General features: G+C 41.9%; 1 protein-coding gene across 4 annotated transcripts in view; it reads left to right on the top strand.

Annotated features, from left to right (window-relative positions):
• Window positions 1-234: 234 nt before the first annotated feature.
• CAMKK1 (calcium/calmodulin dependent protein kinase kinase 1) overlaps window positions 235-22547 on the top strand; it is a 178156-nt gene continuing 155843 nt past the window's right edge. For 3 of the 4 annotated variants that reach the window (XM_075264891.1, XM_075264894.1, XM_075264895.1), the window contains exon 1: window positions 235-361. The gene's annotated coding sequence lies outside the window, so the exon portion shown is untranslated. Of the gene's footprint in view, window positions 362-841; window positions 992-22547 lie in introns of those variants that run through there. The other variant, XM_075264892.1, reaches the window with a different exon arrangement.

Genomic DNA, 22547 nt, shown 5'->3' on the forward strand with positions numbered 1-22547 from the left:
GTGTGCATGAAATGGTCGGTGTGTGGGGCCGTGTACGGCTGCATTATTACTCCATGATTAATATGCTGTTTGCTCTGGAGGGCTGCCAGCTTTGTATTGAGCCGGGAGGCCGCTCCATATTCAGCATCACAACAGCACACAGCACCGAGTATTGACCGCTCAGTAGGCGAACATTATCACCTCACAGCCCGGCTGCTGCACTCAGCTCAGCCAATAGGACGCCTTTCCTTCAGCAGCCAATCAGACGTCAGGTTTCATCGGCACTCCGTGGAGTCAGTGCATACACACAGGCACATTGACATGTATAGCCGGGGAGTGAGGAGGCTGCAGGAGTTGCTGCGGGTACACGGCGGCTGCACAGGTGAGACTTACCTCTCACACTACTCATACATGTTCCAGGGCTCGGGGCTCCTCTGCAGTGCTGATTGGGAATTCCGTGCATGTAGTAGTCCAGCAGTGGATACATGTGATGGATGGAGTGCAGCATAGAGCAGGGAATGTATCTGTGTGGAGAACTATGTTACTGCAGCACTCCATCCAGGACTTCATCCATGTTCAGCTCTTATGTACCTGCACTGATTTTAAAGTAATACCATACTGCTGCATATATAGCCATGTATTTTATTATTGGTGTATATATTTTGTGTAATGTTGTAGCAATCCACTATATAGGACTATGAAGTGTGGGAAGGGTTAATAGTGAGACCTGCTGGTAGGCTGCCCCATTACACTGGTGTGCAGGGGGAGGTACTTGCTGTGCTGGTGTGTTTGTGGCTATATTTTTGTATAGTCACCAGTTAGCTGTCAGCTATGTTAGTATACTCCTCTTCCATGAAATTATTTTATTTCTTTGATAAAAGTCAAGTTTTTCAATTCCTGGATGGAGTGCAGGATTGAGAGATTTCTTCTCTGACACTAGTTGTTGTGGATGTAGTCTGTCTGTCCATCTGCACCCTGAAGGACGCCACACGTTGGAGTACACATGGAGATGGTGAGCTAAAAGAACTTCTTCCCATAAAGATCTTCCCTATTTGTGGAAATGCATTTGCGTACAGTGCAGAACATGCAAGTTTGATAAACTCATTAAATCCACATTGTGGATCGTGTAGTATGACATATGGTAAACTCACCTCTTCTTTAGTGAATAGTGACATGACCAGATAGCTCATCATATATAGATGTATAATTTGATGTAAAGTTACGGTTTGATGCAGCCGAGTGCAGCATCCTAAAAATCATATTCATTACAGCAATGGGAACAGCAAAGCGAATCCTGAGTCCTAGCAGGATAGTATATAATCTCTGTTGGAGGCTGTGTCTTTAGTGTGTGCTATTGGAGATCACAGAGATGATCCTCCTCCAGATGCTTTAATAAACTTGTTAGTCCGGTTACAATTAACCCCTGCCCTGCCAGTAGCCTTGTCATTCTACGGACAGCTCTGTGCGCCAGGGAATGATCCCGTCCCCTTCTCCTGGTGTAGTCTTGGTTACACATCGCTTGTTTTTTGGATTCATTCTGGCTTTTGCTCTTCTTTATAGAGGCAGTGGATGACAGAGTTTTTACATGTTGCAGACAGATCCTATTGATCTGCTTTGTTAATCCTCTTTGATGTTGTTTTGGTGCAGAGCTTGGAATTTTGTCTTTTTACAATGTAGAGAAAGCTACCCATACATGGAACAAGTTTTTAGAGAAGTGCATGGCAGCGGTGTTGCTGTGGGTTACTATAGGAAATGGGAATCATTGCCTGGGTGTATATATTTTCCTAACAGATTCTTGACCGAGGTGATTGAACAATATATGGACATTTCTAGCCATTTATTGGATGAACACTCTGATCGTCACAAAATATGATTGCGTCATTGATGGTTATAATCTGAAAATCATGAATCTACTCAATAGCTCAAATCTGATATCTAAAGAGATTCATTACAACTTGTGCAAAGAAGAAGAGGATGAGTTGTCCATGGCAACCACTCAAATTGCTCCCTTTTATTCTCAGACTACATCTTCTTTTTTTTTTTTTTTCTCCAGAACAAGGTCTGAATATGAATGTAATATTAAAGGGGCTGTCCAGGATCTGAAGGTAATTGATAATGATGACCTATGGACTGGATGAGTCATCTAAATCAGATCGGTTGGGGTCCCACACTGAGACCTAGTCCTGAATAGGTGTTTTGGCTGCCAGAAGCCATAGAAGGCTGGAAGCAGCCCTGCGCCTATTCAAGTGAATAGGTAAGGGGCTTCAGTTCTAGGCACCATCACTACAGAGCTCTGTACACTATATACAGCTTCCAGTCTGTATAGTACAGTGGTGACACCTGGAACTACAGCCCTGCTCCCATTCACCTGAGTAGGACTAGGGCTGTATCTAGAAATATAGCTAGCATATGGCTTCTGGCGGTCAAAACACCTGTTTGTGACAGGATCTCGATGTCAGATCCCATCCGCCTTCATACTGATGACCAATCCTGTGGACAAGTTATCAGTACCAATTACCTTTAGGTCCTGGTCGACAACTTTAACCCTTCATTACTATCATAGTGTCTATCATAATGATATGTGTATGATAGTGGGGTATGATAGACACCATGATAGTACTTAAGGGTTAAATAGAATCCCATCCACACATTACGGAAAATTCGTACAGCAGATGCTCTGTGATTTCCAAAATCATCGTGGTGGTTTCCAGGAAAAACATATTTTCCACAGCGTTTTTTACAGCAATTTGCTGTGCGGGGAATTAGCCTCACTGAGGGTTTTTTTTTTTTTTTTTTTTTTTTTTTTTTTGTGTGTGGATGGGGTTTGTTTAAATTTCAACCACAATATTGCTTCTGGATATCATATTGGTTTAGTCATTGCTTATTTTGCAGCAACACATCCTGTGTGTCTCCAGTCTCACTTAGATTGAAAAGGGCACATGGGTACCAACACTACCTTCTTTCCAAAATGTCTGATCCAATGAATATTTTAAAAAAATAAAATAAAGGGCATTATGCAGCAGACCCTCTAATGTGTTGAAGCAGCCCCATTGGTGCACATTGGAAATTCTTCTTAATGGTCTCTGTAAATTCACCAGAATGTTGTATGCAAACCCCCCAAAAAACTAACAACATATTTCCAATTTCCAGTATCAATCTTTTCAACAGCAATCTCAAGGTTGCTGTCAAGGTCACATTTCTTCACCATTATAGGGTTTCATCTTGTTGCCACATGGTTTGCTGACTAGAAGCGGGTGTGATTAGTGACTCTATATTGATCACTATATAGCCCAGGCCTCATGTAGCTTAAATCCTGCAATTTGGTGTTTGTTTGTTTTTTATAGTACCTACAAAAATTCTGGCTCATCCCATCCACACGTCGTAGAAAAATATCTGCATCGGACATGCTGCAATTTCAAACAATGTTTATCCTTGTAAATCGCAGTAGGTCTGTTATACCTACGGAAATGCTGGCGTTTTCTCTATAAGTATAATTGAAACTTAGTCCACAGAGTTTACCTTTCTGTGAAAAGCTCTGCGGGAAAACACGGGTCATTTTCTCACAGTGCTTTTTGGTTGCGGCCTGCTACTTGGGGCCCTAGCCTGTGTTTTTTTTTTGTTTTTTTTTTTACACGGCTATAATAGGTCCCTATTATACGGATATACAGTATTACATCCAAATCTCTGTCTGACTGCAGGTATAATGACTTGAACTAGCAGTATTATATGGATCTATATTGCTTCAAGACCTGATGCTTCAGAAGCGGAATCTGCACCAAAATTGACGCAATATAATCCCTGTGAACAGGGTTCTTATACACAGTAGGTAAATATTGGCATCACCCACTGATTTTAATGTCTGTATGTGGGGATCAGCAGTCTCATCGGTAATTGTTGCTACATGCTGTATAGGTTACTAAAACAATTGGCTCCATTAGAACCTATTAAGAATAATGATATGCTTTCATGTTTGTCACTATTTAAGCTTTACATTGCAAGACCTTGTTCAATCCCTATTAAGTTTCATCCAATAACATGATGAGTTTATTATTCAAAGCTATAATCCATGTTCCTATGCCTTGATAATGTGAATGGTGCATGCTGACAAGTGCTCCTATTAGTGCTTTAATTGACATGGTGCACCATAACTCTCATTACATTCATAAGCTGGCTTCCTGCAGGTTGTCACCCAAGTCAGGAAAAATCAGTTAAGTGGTCATCTTCTGCTCATCTTCTATATTTCCATGGTATGTTGTAATGGAAGGATCAGGTGCATACCACATCACATCAGCTGTCCCTGGAGCTCAGCCAAGCGCCTTCCTCAACCACTGAGCAACGTCTGGCTTATCACAAATATATCCACCGTTATTCAGAGATTACACCCTAATAGCCTGTCACGTTGTTTTATAATTTGTAACATTTTCTAGCGTTTTGTTTGGGCAAGAAGGTTTTGACATTAAGATTGGAGAATCCTGATGCATTAGCAGCACTACATCCTTTGAAAATGTCATCCTAGTTCTGCATGACCTTGTGCAATCTGATATATCTTTGTTCCAGAGGCTGAGAAATGAGTCTCTATGCTCAGGGATTTTATTGGACATGAAAAATGTTAAGTATCGAGGAAAATTCCCAGTTAAATAATTATACTGCTGAAAAGCGAACACGCTTGATGAAAACCAGTTGAGAGAATTCTGTGTGGGACAATGTGGATTCCAGATTTTTCTACTGCTTGTTGGACACAGGCCCAAGTTTGTCATGTTAAAGATGCATACTTGAAATGGCTTGGAAAATGTTCCTTCAGATAACTTTTCCGACATAGTTATTAACCCACACTTAGAGGTTGTCCAGGCAAAAAAATAATTATACATTTTTTTTTTCACCTCCTCCTGGCCTATTTAAAATATAAAATTTTTGCACAGACAACCCCTTTAATATCACATATGGCGGTGCAAAAAAATGTACCAATTATTTCTTGTAGAGGAATAAATTTGTGCCATATTAGCATTGGGATTTTATTAGACTTGCGCTAATTTCACTCCTGCGCTTGGGTTTGTGTTCTTTGGGTCTACTTAGAAACCCGAAAAATGGAAACCCATGCTGCTTAAAAAGTGGTTACCCGCAGACCCCATAGACTAGACTATAATGGGGTGTGCCAGAGTTTCTGCCCGGAAAATGCAGAGAGCATTTTTCAAGCGGAATGCAGGACAGAATCCCCAAATGTTGAGCAATCACAAATGTGAACCTAGCCTTAGTAAAATTTTGTTAGAAGTGGGTTGCATACTTCTCTATTAAAGCCATGGCAAATAGTAGCACTTTTGATGTTCTGTTTCACAGGTAACCTCCATATTCTAGCAGAAGGTCTCATATCTGTCTTCTGTTGTTATTTGCTTCTACTATTTCACAGCTTGTTTCAACAAGTAAAAATGAAGGAGTGGTCAGCTAGTGCCTGTGGCCATCAACCTGTTTTTGGAGCTACAAGTTCCATCACGAATGCCATTCAGAGTTATCTTGCACTTCAAGTAATCTTAAAGGGAACCGGTCAGGTCAGGTAAACTTGTATATGCTGATCTAAGGTTTTAAAGCTTATGACTTGAGTTTTCTGCAACAGAAATCTTAGTGACAGAAACCATTGGAAAGGTCATTACTTGATGCTGCACATGCTTGGGTCAGTTTAGGGTTGAAACAAACTCCTGACGTGTTCTCAATGACGTTAGTTAATGCTTCTGTTCATTGATAAACTTTGTCAGTTATACGGTATTCTGTGTCTACAGGATAGGAGAAGGAATTGCACATATAAGGCATCACATTCTCTATAACCCCTTTAAGTGTGAACTATGTTGACACTATTTATAAGCTTAAACCTCTCTGACTTCCTGTGAAAACGCTTTATAGGGTAGTTTGTACATCCTCTCTTCACCCTTAACAAATATTTGGTAATGGAAGCATTATATCTATGTTTAAGGAATTGTATAAGAAATTCAAAAATTTATAGGGCAAAAGAATATATTATAAGAGAAAAAAAAAAAATCAAACAGTACTCTCATGATAAATCCCCTGAGGCTGCGGATATCTTTTTGGTGTTTATTTTACTGTAGTGATGATATGTTGTACACCTATGTGAGGACTGCAGACAGACATCTGGTCTTCTCAGTGGTGCTACCATGTACAGTAGTCATGTGAACAAAGGCCACATAGGCCACCAGACAATCGAGGCTAGATTTATGGGAGAGTTAGCAGGTGAGCACTGTTATTTTGTAACATTTTCTGCTGCCAGAATACTATTTTCAACTCTTGGTCTTCACATAGTATTACGTTTTAATCCCATAAAGATTATTTAATGCACTCCTATTTTAGCCATTTATAATACACTCTAAGCATTGCAGTCTAGTACAGTGATTGCCAACCTATGCACGTGTGCCAGAGAGGGCACGCAGAGCCCCCTCTGCTGGCACACGTGCGGATGTCCGGATCGCTCACTAACGGGGAATCTGGTACAGGAACATTTCATACTGTGTGGGGAGGGGGAACTACTGTGCAGCATTTAATACTGTGTTGGAAGGGGGGCTACTGTGGAGCATTTAATACTGTAAGGGAGGGGGGCTACTGTGGAGTATACAGGTATAATCCTTTCTTGGGGCCACTGTGGGGCAGATTGTACTGTGTGTGGGGACCACTGCGGGGCAGATTGTACTGTGTGTGGGGGCCACTGCGGGGCAGATTGTACTGTGTGTGGGGGCCGCTGCGGGGCAGATTGTACTGTGTGCGGGGGCCGCTGCGGGGCAGATTGTACTGTGTGCGGGGGCCGCTGCGGGGCAGATTGTACTGTGTGCGGGGGCCGCTGCGGGGCAGATTGTACTGTGTGCGGGGGCCGCTGCGGGGCAGATTGTACTGTGTGTGTGGGGGCCGCTGCGGGGCAGATTGTACTGTGTGGGGTCCCCTCACTATTCATATCACACAGTATCTGTTTTATACTCAGACATGATATTAGAACAGGCTGTAATAACATTAATTGTTCAAAAGTACCAAAAGCACAGACCTTTACTTTTCAGTACAAGCTCTGTAAAGCCCCATTCACACGACTGTAATTTGTGAATGCACAGAGTTTTAAGGTTAAATTGCCGTGTTGACACTCCGCGATAATTTATTGGGTTTTGGGTTGCAGTTTGGGCACTCGGTCTCAAAAAGGTTCGCCATCACTGGTCTAGTACATTGTTGGTGCTCACAGTCAGAGCTGTCTCTCCACCACCACTACCAGCCTGTCACTTTGTCTGCTCATGTTCATAGTACTTGTTTTTTTCAAATTAGTCATTGTTGATTTTAATGTGTTTTAACACTTTTGTGTGTGTCCAGAACCCTGGAAGCTTATGGCACTTTATAAAGTTTCAGTTTTCAGTGGCACTAGGTTTTACATGACTCATAATTTTTCAATATAAGTAAACTGTAAAAGCTTAGACCAGAGCAAGTACCAAAGCAAAAGAACTGGTAGAAAGAAGCTTGGTAGGTGGCATGGTGGTTAGCACAAATCCAATTGCATCAACTGCATGGAGCTTGTATGTAGCTTTTTCCTGTGTCTGCTTTATTTCATGAATAGAAATGAAATAAAGAAAACCAATGATGGTGTATACTTTATACAGCTAAAACACAATAAATTCAACATTATTATTAATAATAATAATAATAATAATAATAATAATAATAAATATGTATTGCACATCTTACTGTCATTTTAATATTGGTGTAAATTTGCAAATGTACTCACCGCACTACTCTTTCTCAAGTACAGTAATAATTTTGAGTGCTTTGGTTTTATTTTTACCTTTTTCAGATTTTTAAACATACTGGGTAACAATTTAGATAATACAGCAGATTTTCTTTGGATATACCAGTAGAGTAAACTTTGTGTTTAGTCTTGATGAGAATAAGCCAATGTTAATGCAAAAAGTAGAAAGCAAAGTTAAAAACTGAATCTGTCTGCTGAAGGCTATAGATGAATAGTATTGATCCTGCTGCTTGCCATCTACTTCGATAATGTATGTAATCCATGCTAATGATCTTCTGAAATGTTCCATTTGGAATTAATTCATTGATGAGCACTAGGCACTGTGGGGAACAGATCTAAAGTTGTGTAATGTCAGGAGAGATTATTGATTTGTCTTTGTAGACGAGAGTATCATTTCTTACCCGCTACACGTAGAGAGCCGTACTAGTGCATGGTGTCAGTAAGGGTTTAGCTGCTGCATTCAGCTTAAGTCCATCCCAAATGTGATGGTAACCCAAATGGCTGCATGATTTTGGAAAAAAAAATGTTTTAACTAAATTGTATGGCACTTGGTTACTTTAAATGGCTGAGGTTTTGGCCATGTGCACCAGCCAGACTCCATGTTCTGAAAAAAGTAGTTTACTAAAACAATATTATCTGGACTACTGAAATGTATTTACAGGCTGTACCTGTGAGTATTCAGTCCTAGTGAAATTTATGTTTGTATGTGTGTGCTTTCTATTTCTGGTTTGTTCTAGCTTCTTTATCTTGGCATCAGATTTGGATTTATCTTTGCAGTTCTAGTATAACACAAGTATCAATTAACACCTTGTTATTGTTACAGTAGTCTTAAGTAATGAGGATTTAACTTTCAATTGGCTGTAACAACTCATGCCAGCCTCTCTTCACTTTACAAAGGATGTTGCTGCTGTAGGCGGTGCCCTTCTAACTTACAGAGCATGGTGGTTTTGTTAAAGGTGAGAAAAGTAAACTTCTGCAAAAGGGATATCCCAAGCTATGGTTATAGTTACTGTCCTGAGTTTTTTTTTTTTTTTTTTTTCTTTCAATAATTCACTATGCAAATCTGTCTCCCAAGATGTAAACAGGGAGACAGTGCCTCTGTTATGCTGCCCTCTATAGCAAACACCCTGAACAACATGCCCGACTTCCCAGATGTCTTTACTGCATGATGCGAGGTTATAATTCGATTATAACCTCGCATCATGCAGTAAAGACTATTGGGAAGTCGGGCATGTTGTTCAGGGTGCTTGCTATAGAGGGCAGCATAACAGAGGCACTGTCTCCCTGTTTACATCTTGGGAGACAGATTTGCATATTCTTCCCATGTTCCCTTGCAGTGGAGCAACTATGGCTGTATAAGTCTCCACACACCTGAGAAGGTGGTCTCTCCCTAAGGATAGACGTTATCCCCATAAATAATTCACTAAAGATATTCAAATAGAGTATATGGTGTTACTGGAAAGATTTATGAAGTTTGGTTTTACAGGGATTCTATCATTAAAATCAAAAAAAAATTTTCTCAACCACACGTAGGAATAGCCTTAAGAGAGACTATTCTTCTCCTACCTTTAGATGTGTTCTCTGTGCCACCATTCGGTAGAAATCCTGGTTTTTGTCTGTATGCAAATGAGTTCTCTCGCAGCACTGGGAGCGGTCCTCAACGCTCAAACAGCACTGGGGGCTTCCGCAATGCTGCAAGAGAAATCTCCCGCACTGCCTCCATCTTCTTCAGGAACGGCCTCTCTGCGCGCATTCTTCCAGAGCTGGGTTCAAACTTCTACGCATGTACAGTCGGCTCTGCCGTCAGGCCTTGGGCAGAGCCGACTGCACATGTGCGCGGCCATTTTTTTTTTTGTGGGCCGCTTACCCCAGATTACCACAAGAAAATGGGCACTTATACCAGGCGGGCATGTGCAGTTGGCTCTGACCGAGGCCTGACGGCAGAGCCAACTGCGCTTGCGTAGAAGTTTGAACCCAGCTCCGGAAGAAGATGTGCAGAGAGGCTGTTCTTGAAGTAGATGGAGGTGGCGCTGGAGATTTCTCACGCAGCATTGGGGATGCTCCCAGTGCTGTTTGAGCGCTGGAGCCCGCCCCCAGTGCTGTGAGAGAACTCATTTGCATACAGACGAAAACCGGGATTTCTACCGAACGGCGGCACGAAGAAGACATCTAAAGGTAGGAGAAGAATAGCCTGTCTTAAGGCTATTCCTATGTGTGATCGAGAAAAAAAATGTGATTTTAATGATAGAATCTCTTTAACACCAGAGAGTGTGCCTTAGCATCATTATGCCAAATGATAATAAATGTGGAATTTTCAGGAAAGTGGCATGGGAAGCACAAAACAACCAATTGTCAATTTATGTTGCAGTTGGCCTGTAGAAAGTTGCAAACCTGAGGTTTTTATTTTGACTTTGTGTAATAATATTCACGGTTACTGAAACAGTGTAGGAGAGATTTATTGTTAGTGTACAGCATATTTCTAGTGTAAATGAGGCACATTCTGTGAGAGCACAAGGGATACGGTAGTATAGTTAGAAGACCTTTCACCACCTCTACCTATTACATTTCTTAGAATCTGTTAATGGTCGCTGCTCCACTGATTCCAGCACAGTTGAAATTTTCTCTTTAGCCCCCACCATTCCCAAGCAACAAGCACAGGTAATTTTGGTGCCTGATACCAACCAGATTTGACCAAATTTTGGTACCTTTCATGTCCTCCTGCACATGCGGTTTTATAAAGGGCTTTTCTCTCAATCCACAATGAATATGATAAAACATGCAGTAATGCATGATTCAATCATTGTATTATATAATAATTGTAAGGGGAATGTTAAAGAAATAGGTACAAGTTCTCATTTTGTGTGAAGAGACTACATGGAGTGGCCTCATACGTATCCATTTTACTGATAGTGCATTCTTGACAGGAATTGAGGTTTTACATAAAGGTCCTGTCATAAGGAGTCCAGTACTCCTCATCCAAGATCCCTAATAAGCACATATCCAGAGAACCTCCAGAATGTCCAACTACAAGCTAGTGACCTTTACCCAAAATGGCTATCTACTGGTAAGTCTATCCAGGGTCAGGTAACTGTGGTGTAGGTACAGAGCTGAATTGATGTTGTTGGAGGTACCTACATATGGGAACCAAGAGCACCTGACTAAAGTTCAGCAGTTAAGGATATATACACTCACCGGCCACTTTATTAGGTACACCTGTCCAACTGCTCGTTAACACTTAATTTCTAATCAGCCAATCACATGGCGGCAACTCAGTGCATTTAGGCATGTAGACATGGTCAAGACAATCTCCTGCAGTTCAAACCGAGCATCAGTATGGGGAAGAAAGGTGATTTGAGTGCCTTTGAACGTGGCATGGTTGTTGGTGCCAGAAGGGCTGGTCTGAGTATTTCAGAAACTGCTGATCTACTGGGATTTTCACGCACAACCATCTCTAGGGTTTACAGAGAATGGTGTGAAAAAGAAAAAAAATCCAGTGAGCGGCAGTTCTGTGGGCGGAAATGCGTTCTTGATGCCAGAGGTCAGAGGAGAATTGCCAGACTGGTTCGAGCTGATAGAAAGGCAACAGTGACTCAAATAGCCACCCGTTACAACCAAGGTAGCCAGAAGAGCATCTCTGAACGCACAGTACGTCGAACTTTGAGGCAGATGGGCTACAGCAGCAGAAGACCACACCGGGTGCCACTCCTTTCAGCTAAGAACAGGAAACTGAGGCTACAATTTGCACAAGCTCATCGAAATTGGACAATTGAAGATTGGAAAAACATTGCCTGGTCTGATGAGTCTCGATTTCTGCTGCGACATTCGGATGGTAGGATCAGAATTTGGCGTCAACAACATGAAAGCATGGATCCATCCTGCCTTGTATCAACGGTTCAGGCTGGTGGTGGTGGTGTCATGGTGTGGGGAATATTTTCTTGGCACTCTTTGGGCCCCTTGGTACCATTTGAGCATCGTTGCAACGCCAAAGCCTACCTGAGTATTGTTGCTGACCATGTCCATCCCTTTATGACCACAATGTACCCAACATCTGATGGCTACTTTCAGCAGGATAATGCGCCATGTCATAAAGCTGGAATCATCTCAGACTGGTTTCTTGAACATGACAATGAGTTCACTGTACTCCAATGGCCTCCACAGTCACCAGATCTCAATCCAATAGAGCATCTTTGGGATGTGGTGGAACGGGAGATTTGCATCATGGATGTGCAGCCGACAAATCTGCGGCAACTGTGTGATGCCATCATGTCAATATGGACCAAAATCTCTGAGGAATGCTTCCAGCACCTTGTTGTATCTATGCCACGAAGAATTGAGGCAGTTCTGAAGGCAAAAGGGGGTCCAACCCGTTACTAGCATGGTGTACCTAATAAAGTGGCCGGTGAGTGTGTATGTGTGTGTGTATATATATATATATATATATATATATATATATATATATATATATATATATATATATATATATTAGAGATACGCCGGAGAACATAAGCTGTTCATCTCCTAAGAAGTAGAAAATACTTCTTTAAAACGCTAAGAGCTAACTTTGCATATTCAGCACACATTGCCAGGCAATGTGTGGACTGCAGACCCCCCCCCCCTTCTTTTTTTTATTTTTAATTTATCGCAGACTGTTCAGGCCATTCTGACTTCTGTGTTTCAAAATAAGATAAAAGTAACTGAGCATTTATACTATGTACTTTATGTGCTCTGAAAAGCTATGCAGTATACACAATCTGTATAACATTATATGTAAAGATATAAATCCAGTGCTTGTATAGAAAAATATAACGTGTTGATGATTATAATAATAATTGTGGGCTGTTTGTTTTGTGTTTCGGAGTGAAGCGCTGACAAGTCAGGCAACCCCCAGCCCTCCTATGTAACAGCATGTGCAAGATGAGCATAGTAGTTATTTTCTCTCTCTCATTTTAAGCTATAATTTGAGTATTACATACATTAAACTAATACTCAGATTGCAGTTGAAATTGTGTTTTTTTGAAGTAGTTGCATAGTTACTTACGTGTCTTTTTGGTGTTATACAGTGCTTTTATGCAGAGGTAAAATGACTTATGTACAGCATGGCAAGGTCTATTGCATTGTTGTGCATGGGCACTGTAAAACAGCTCATACTGTCAGATAAATGATGATGACCTTCCTGGCGCTGGAGTCCTGGGTTCAAATCCATCTGAGAACAACAACCGTGAGGAGTTTGTATTTTCTTCCCGTGTGTATGGGTTTCCTCTGGGGTACTCTTGTTTAATCTCACACTCCAAAGGCATATTGATAGGGAATCTAGATTGTGAAGCTCTACCTGGATCAGGGAGTGATGACCACACTGGTAAAGCATTGTGGAATATATTGGCACTATATAGACAAGCAAAATAAAATGTTTTTGTCAGTATCCACTTGAAACATGCTCTGGAAAAGCTGCTGGTGCATATGCAAAACGTAGAACTTCATTCACCTGAGAGAAGCCCAAAAAATGTTCCTCTAGCCTCCTTAAGGTGGGCTTTTTTGCTGTACTGAGTAGCACAGCAGGCTGTTCTATTGCATCCATAAAAATCATATATAGCACTATGCTAATTTCTTTTTACAGTGAGGAATACCATTATACTGTTCAGTAGTTTCTTTTATGCTAGGTTCACACTAGCATTCAGCTTTCTGTCCTTTGGGTCCGCATGGAAACCCTGTCCACTTAAAAATCAGTTACACAGTAACCTGCAGACTCCATAGATTCTTTGCAGGACTTTTCTCTCTGTCCAGTTTAAGTGGAATCTGGGATGGGGAGATTCTGGGATTCACTTAGCCGTGAATTGGTTGTCTTGTTCAAACATGGTATTGCCATTTAATTTATAAAATGTAAAGAAATACCAATGGAGATGTAAAACCAATATAAATAAAAGTAATAGTCTCCTTATACATTGGTGTATGTGCCATTATTTGCCCTGTTGTGGAAAGAGACTGGATTTATGAAGCTGCCAAGAGCAAAGTGAACTGTGTGATAAATGAAAAGGATCGATCCTCCTGTACAGTAGAGATTCTCATTCACATCTGCCATTCACTTTTTCTTCTAGTTACGCAATCATAGGAGAGTGATGTACTGGCAAACTAGTTCCTGGGATAGAGCTGACTCTGAAAGGCAGGATTAAACAGCAAATGGGCTAACCATCCAGAAGTGGCATGACCTGTATCTTATTTTCTTGCTTACTGGAGGTACTGATGAGAACATGAAACCAGTTACATCACTTTTCAATTATTATTTCTTTGCAATGCTAATGGAGATAAAGGGAAAGTCATCTATTTCATTTATCGGAAAATGTGAGATATCATCATACATTTAAGATATACCCTATTAATTTGCTATAGTTATGATTGAAGAGATTGTTATTGAGGACCTTTATCCACCTTCAACAAGTCCAGCTCCTTACGTCAATTGATAGGCTCCTCTGATTCAGGCATAGTTGGATATTTTTTCCCTAGCCCCACTGTTCCCAGGCAATCGATGCTGTTATGTTTGGTGTCTAATATGCTATTTTATGCTCTGTACTGTCAGGAGGGCGGTGTCAGGCAGAAGCAGACAAGGGGTATAGTTCTGAGCTCTGTCTCTGGCTGCTTCTGATTGTAGCTCTGAATCAGGGCTCGTTCACATCTGCGCCCGGTCTCCGTTCTGCAGGTTTCCGTTTCCTGCTCAAAACAGAGGCAGGAGATGGAAAGCTGCAGGACTCTTTCAAACCCATTCATTTGAATGGGCTTGAAAGATGTCCAGCCGTGAGCGGCGGTGAGCGTTCTATGCTCTCCGCTGCGAAACCGTTTTTTTAAAATCGGACACAGAGTTGGACATGCAGTACTCTGTGTCCGGTTTTAAAAAAAACGGTTTCGTGGCAGAGAGCATAAAACGCTCACGGCCGGACCCGCTCTGACAGCTTTCCATCTTCTGCATGCAGAAGACGGAAAGCTGAGAACGGAGACCTGAACGCTAGTGTGAACCTAGCGTCACACTCCCTAACACCACCGTTCCAAGATTACAGAGTTTAAATAGCGCATTAGACATCATACATTACTGCACTTATTGCTCAGACATGGTGGGGACTAGAGAAAAATTCCAACTGCGGTGTGATTAGTGGAGCAGCAGCTATTAACATGCTAGGTTATCTTGATTTGGGGAGGTGGTGACAGGTCCATGAACAATGGTTGTGCTACATTTTTTTTCTGGAAGAGTAAAAATACTTCAGCAGTGTCTCAGATTGGAGTCTCAGATTGTGCTTAAAATCAGCAGAGTCAAAAGTCCTGCATGGAAGACTTTTCCATCTGCCAGTTTGTGTGAAACCAGGCGGAAACCTAGCGAACCCCATTATAGTCTCTGCAGGTTTCCATAGGTCACTGCTTTTTAAGCGGACAGGATCTCCATCTTTTGGGACTCCATGCAGTTTGCACCTAACGTAAGAAGTCTCTATTTATGCAGGGAACCTTTATTGTAACTTTCCTCCATGCATAAATAGTGAATGACTATGGAGGCAGTGATAGCTGTATGTGGCTGAAACCCCATCCACATGTGGGCACCAATGATTGCACGATTATACAGCCTAATCACGCAGTGGTTAGCAGCCTTATATGGGTGACAGCAACCACTGTGGTAACCGCGTACTCTTTGTTATACTAGATACTGGTTGGCAGCTGCTGTGACCATTCATCCTAAGTGATAAAGTATAAAGTCAGACTGGCACAGTCCAATATAGTATATCTGACTCTGTACTTTATTACTTGCTTCAAGCACAGTGAACAGGTTACGGGGGGGGGGGGGGAGGGGAGATCAATTATTAGTGTATGGATATTAGACAGGTTGTCTGGGGAAAAGCTATATATGGGCTATCCTCAACTTAAGCCATAAATGCTTGATCAGTGGGGTCCAAGAGCTGTGACTCTACACCGATCAGCTGTTCAAGAGTATAATCTATACGATGGGCGCTGGAATCTGCTCTGTACAGCTGATCAGTCTGGGGGCTGGTTGTCGGAATACCCATAATCCATTCCAGAGCTTCAGTATAGTTTTGGCTCCAGGCCTGCTGTGCAACAATAGAAGGATGTTTGGGCAGTCTTCTGTGAAGAGGCATCAGGACAGCATGCACACAAGTTTAAGTGCCAGGAGGGTGGCATCTTTAGGTTAAACTGCCTGTTAATGTCTCGTGTATTAGTATACATGAGACATCTTCAAAATGTAAAATAATTTTTGCAGACGTCTTATACCTGTACAGGTGTTATTGGGACCTCTGTTCAAGAATTGCTGGCAGTGAAAGTGCTTTAACAATACCACAGGGCTTTCATACAAGCTCAGATGTAGTCCATGAACTACATTCCTGTAAAATGCTGACAGGAACCCTGGGCAACCATAGGGAATTTACAGGAATTGGTTAGGATTAGAAAACGGTCTGTGTTTTGTTTTTTTGCGAAATAGCACAACTCTTGCCAGGGGACTGTGCTTGTTATGACAATGCAGTTCTATCAAACTGAATAGAGCTGAGCTGCAGTATCTTAACATTTTTCCTGGATGATCAATATAAATTAATAATGGCTGCTTTGCTCTACTAACCATATAATAACGAGTAGGTGTATGTTGCATTGTGTGTATCTTTTCAGAATCTCTGCACTCACTGAAAATTTGGGATGGGGGGGGGGGCGAGACAGATTGTCGGCTTATACACATGAAAAACATACTTTTAGCATCAAGCATGTCATATTAGTGAACCATGGTTTGTTACTGCAAGAAGAATACTTACTTAAAGTCTGCACAGTGAGTGATCATCATAACCATCAAACACTTCAGGGCATTTCTGATACTGATTAGAAATTATTTTATCCTACAGATACTTAAAGGGGCTCTATCAGCAAAATTATGCTGTATGAGCCCCACATATGCGTTTAAAGGCTATTCACGCATATGTGGGGCACATACAGCATAATTTTGCTGATAGAGCCCCTTTAAAGCTCATGCTCTAATTATATATTAGTGCGTATTTTGGCAAAATACACGTGTAAAAATAAGACTCCCATTGACTTCAATGACATTTTACACGTGTATTTTGATGTGTATTTTTACACGTGTAAAAAAAATGTAATTGAAGTCAATGGGAGTCTTATTCCTACACGTGTATTTTTTACACGTGTATTTTGCCAAAATACACGTGTGTTTACTCCGTGTGAACGGGCCCTAAGGCTGAAGCCCCACATGGAGTAAACGTTACGATTTGGCAGTGGCGTTTCATAGTTCCTGAAAAGTGGACGGGATTCTAAGTGAGGTCAATCGGCGCCCTAAGAAGAGGAACAGAGACGTTAAAGGTGATGTCCCAAGTCCTTTTCTTTAGGTTGCTGATTTGCCTCAGCAGTCACATGTGGCAAGGACTTCCACTGGATCAAGCCTCAGGGCACTGCTGGCCTGGACCATTTTGTGTATTTTGTGTTTTTTTATGTAAACCCCATTTTCAAATGTAAAGCACTATGAAATCAATATTGCTCAAAAAATAAATTCTAATACAAATTAATATGTAGAACAGCATAATAATAGTGGGGTTTAGAACATATACTTAGGTTTTCAAGACAAATAATATTGATATTGTATACTTAACATAGGTAACCAATATCATATCAGCAGGGGTCCAACATCCAGATCCCCCACCAATCATCTGTTTACCAGCTAATATTTGGAGAACAGTGCTATAAGCAGATTGCTCTGTTCTCCATGTGATGACTGTGTTAAGATGCTCAGCTCCGATTCACGTCTATGGATACATGCCATCTGTTCTGATCAGAACAGAATGGATCGGAAGCCTTCATAGATGTGAACACATAACAAAATGCATTCAGATGTCACTCCTAAGTGTCCTCTGAGTACATTCTGCTGCAGGATTGGCCCCACATTAGAAGCACATTTGGTGGTGTGCATGGGGCCTTAGGCTCAGTAATAAGGCATACCTTGCAGCATTCTTTACTTTTTTTTTTTCCTAACATATTTTTATGGATCCCATGAGAGTAATCATTTTCTGCAGAATTGGAAGGACCCAAAGAAACCGTATAGGCATGTAGAGTCCTTTGGGCCCTGTATTCAGTATCTATATGCATGAAGTCTTATTGGCTGAGCCATATCCATACTGAGCAAGAGCCGATATTACAATGTACATTGAATATAGTAGACACTGAATTGTTATAATGCAGAGTTAAATAACCTCATATAGCTACATAGTCTAATTGGACAATACATAAGCTATACTATAAAGTTAGAATATATTTATTGTGCAAAATCATCTGCAGTCTTGCTAGATGGTGTTATTCTGCTGTACCTATTGGTCAGAGAGATTGTTTGCAGAAAATAGAGGATAATAAATTCCAGTCTGATTCACAATCTCATGCCAATCTGTAGCTGCTAGTCAAATAGTCACTGACTATACGTCCAGTCTATGAGAAGATGAGACAAGAATTGCGTGTTTGCTGTAGTGTGTGTGTTATAGAGGATCATTAAAAGCATATAATACACAATCTACCATGCAGTCTCCTCGATGTTGGTTTGTTATATTTTTTCTTCACTGTGACATATTTTAGGTTTGCTGACAAAGAGCTGACATAAATTCTGGAAGCTTCTTTGTTTTTCTGCTGTTTTAAATGCTGTTCTTTCTGTTACATATTCACAGTCTGGATGTATAACAATCCTATTAATATTATAAATGTGAAAGTTTGTGAGTTTGGATGTTTGTGGGTTTGTGTGTTCGGATGTTTGTTAGTCAATCACGCAAAACCCGCTCGACCGATTTGGCTGAAATTTTCCACAAACATAGTTAATACACCCGATTGCGCAATAGGCTACTTTTCGTCACAATAGCGCACATACGTTTTTCCCAGGACCCCCACAAACCCCAAACTCACATCACCATCTCTGCAATCTCACACACTTTGGACCATAGCAAGCCACAAAATTCATATTGCCCTCTGCAGCCTCGCCCCTAACCCCACACAATCACATATACATATACTTTACCACTTTGGCCCTCACCTTAACGATACTCCAGGAGGCTCTCTTTAACGCTCCGGAGCAGCCATGTTTGCCAACCCCCACCGCTCTGACAATCCGCGACACCGCCCACCCATGTCAATACCCCTAGGCGGTCTAATAAATGCAAAAAAAAAAAGTTTAAAAAAAGTAAAAATAAATATTAAAAACAAAAAAAAAAAGGATTAAAAATTCAAATCACCCCCCTTTCCCTAGAACACATATAAAAGTAGTTAAAAACTGTGAAACACATACATGTTAGGTATCTCCACGTCCAAAATCGCCCGCTCTACAAAGCTATACAAATATTTTTCCTGTTCGGTAAACGCCGTAGCGGGAAAAATGGTCAAAAGTGCCAAACCGCCGTTTTTTCACTGTTTTGATTCTGATAAAAATTTGAATAAAAAGTGATCAAAGCAATAACATTTCCTGAAAATGGTAGAACTACAAAGTACACCCAGTCCCGCAAAAAAAGACGCCATATACATCCCCGTACATGCACGTATAAAAAAGTTACGGCTGTCGGAATATGGTGACTTTTCAAAAAAAAAATGTTTTAACAGTTTTGGATTTGTTTTTAAGGGGTAAAAATGTAACTAAAACCATATAAATTTGGTATCCCCGGAATCGTAACGAAACACAGAATACAGGGGACATGTCATTTTGGTTGCACAGTGAACGCCGTAAAACCAAAGCCCGTAAGAAAGTCGCAGAAATGCATTTTTTCTTGAAATCCACCCCATTTTGAATTTTTTTCCCTGCTTCCCTGTACATTATATAGAATAATTAATGGTGGCATCATGAAGAAAAATTTGTCCCGCAAAAATTAAGACCTCATATGGCTCTGGGAGCGGAGAAATAAAAAAGTTATGGGGTTTAGAAGGAGGGGAGTCAAAAACGAAAATCAAAAAATGCCATCGGCGGGAAAGGGTTAACTTCAAATACCTCTGTCCCAAAGTCACTATGTAAAGTTTATACCAACACCGTATATATAGCAGCTCTAATACAAAGTAACTTCAACACAAAAGTCTCACGTATTCTCTGAATTACAGCAAAAACAAGATACAAAGTTACATTTCATATCCCATACCTTATACACTCTACGAAAACCTTACCCACGCCTGTATATACCCACTTCTACAATCACCGCAGACGAAGTCGCGGGTACCAGCTAGTATCCTCATATATTCAGTACATTGGCTGCCTATTCATTATAGAATCCTACTAATATTATAAAGGTGAAAGTTTGTGTGTTTGGATGTTTGTTCCACTATCACAGCCAAACGCCTGTACGGATTTGGCTGAGATTTTGCACATACCTGGAGATTTAGCCGGAATGAAAGATAGGCCACCTCCCGTGGCGCGCACTCCCCCGACTGCCTCGCTGGGACTGGTGAAACGCAACTCCGGCTCCGCTGTAGGGCCTCAGATGGCCTCCTCGCAGGTCTGCCAGCGGCGCTCCCATTGGTGCACGGTAGCCTGTGGGCGGGCCTGTGGAGCAGCGGCGCGGCCCGATACGTCAAAGCCACTCTGTGGGCGGCCGTTTTCCGCTCTCCAACAAGGCCAGCATGGCGGCTACTCGCGGCACTGGAGCGCCGCATCCATGCTGCCTGCTGTGCCTGGCCAGACACATCTCTCGCCGGCGGCCACGCCTGTGCATCCTTGCTCCAGACCCACGCACCTGCGCAACGCCACTCAGCCATACACGCCGCTTTCATCGGCTCGGGCAGCACGTTAAGTACACTGTAGGGGGAAAGGGGGGATTGCTTGAGAGGGAAGTTTAAAGGTGGCAGACGGGTGGGGGCCGCAGGAGAGTCGGTGGAGTACTGCAAAGTAGAGGGGCTGCTGAAGGAGAGCCAGGGTGCAGCAGGGGAGACAGGGGGGCCTGCGAAGTTGGGCTCACCAAGGGGGTGCTGTGGGTGGGAGGGGGCCTGGCCCATGCAGTACACAGGGGGAACAGGGTGCCCCAGGGTGGGAAGGAGCATAAGCCCTGGGAATTGCATGGGGTCAGGTGCGCGGGGGAAGGGGGGGGGGGGGCACCACAACCGTCAGGTGGAGAGATTGCGGTGCCCAGCGAGGGCCAATGGGGGCCAGGGGCACGCAGGGGTTAGCACGTGTGTGCACCGTCAAGCAGAACCAACAGTGATTGCTTACATATAAGCGGCTCAGCGCCACCGCCAACCCGCAGACTATGTCGCAGCAGATGCTAGTAAAATATAAAGTTATCACCCTCATCCACAAGGCTCTCCATAATGCTGTACCTCCCTACATTTCTCCCTCATCTCTGTCTACCGCCCAACCCGTGTTCTCCGTCCACTCAATGACCTAACACTTACATCCTCTATTATCAGAACCTCCCATGCTCGTATACAAGACTTCTCCCGAGCTGCACCACTTCTCTGGAATGCTCTATCCCGGACAATCAGATTAACTCCCAATTTCTACAGCTTCAAGCGCAACCTAACAACGACTCTTTTCAGACAGGCCTATCCCAATTCCTAATGTAAACCCTTCCGTACCGTCATTAGAATCCCCAAAATTAACCCTCCTCTGTTCCAGCTCCCACATTACCCCACATGATATGATGCCATTTCAGGCTAACTTTATATGTCCAAGCTCCATCCACATGTTAAAGGTCACGACTGGTAACAGTTCACAAAGTTTTATGTTTGTGTAATAACAGTAACCTCTATTACAGGATTGTCTGACCACTGTATAAGCAATGCCGCCCCTGCTACCTCTTCTGTCACCCCCTCCACCTCATAGATTGTAAGCTCTTGCGAGCAGGGCCCTCAGTCCCATTGTGTGACATGACTTTCTTTGTAATGTATCTTTCTGTCTGTATCTGAACCCTACAAATTGTACAGCGCTGCGGAATATGTTGGAGCTATATAAAAATTTATTATTATTATTATTACATTTTGGAAGAGGCCAGTGACTTAAAGGGGTTATGTGTGGATAGAAAAATGTATCTCGGTGCATTCATTGCATTGGATAACCATCCTTACTATATAAATGAGGGTCCCCTCCATTTCCGATTAGTAGTTTGCTGAGCACATAGCTCTATTTCTCTGACATCAATGACTCTGCTCTTCTCCTGTTTCTTTTACATGGAGTAAAGTGGGGTTTGGCCTTGTGAGGTTCAGAGACTCAGTTGTGGAGTCAGAGGAACGACATTTGCTTTCATAACCATGGCCACTTCATGTCTATGAACAAACTTAGCATTTGTAGTAAAAAAAAAAAAAAAAAAAAAAAAAAAAAAAAAAGTTGTTTTCCATTTTCTTTTCTTTTTTTCTGTGTTGTCACCAATGTTTATCATTTTGAGCACAAGTATGTGGATGGGGATTTATATGCTCTGCTATGTAACACTCATAGAGCCCCATACAGGTCTAATGATTCTGTGTTGTATATCTGTACGATTTGTCAAGTTCAGCAACACACACTGGAACCTAAATGAAAAGGGTGAGATAGTTGGAGATGACACAAGTTAGCAGGGATTTTAGGGTCATGGCATGACTATAGAAGCTTTGAGAATGAATTACGACAACAAGTATATTACAAGATGGCATCTTTTTCTAAAGGTGTCTTATCTTTTTAAGATCATAGTAAATATAATGGGGACTTTTTCCTATAAATATGAAATACTCTACATACAATATTGTAGGTTTGCAATGGTATGACCTTGATTTAGCCCTTTTACATTCCGCTTTCCATTATGGAGAGGCAGCTTGTGTT

Source organism: Leptodactylus fuscus, chromosome 2, assembly GCF_031893055.1.
Source record: "Leptodactylus fuscus isolate aLepFus1 chromosome 2, aLepFus1.hap2, whole genome shotgun sequence".
Classification (NCBI taxonomy): Eukaryota; Metazoa; Chordata; class Amphibia; order Anura; family Leptodactylidae; genus Leptodactylus; species Leptodactylus fuscus.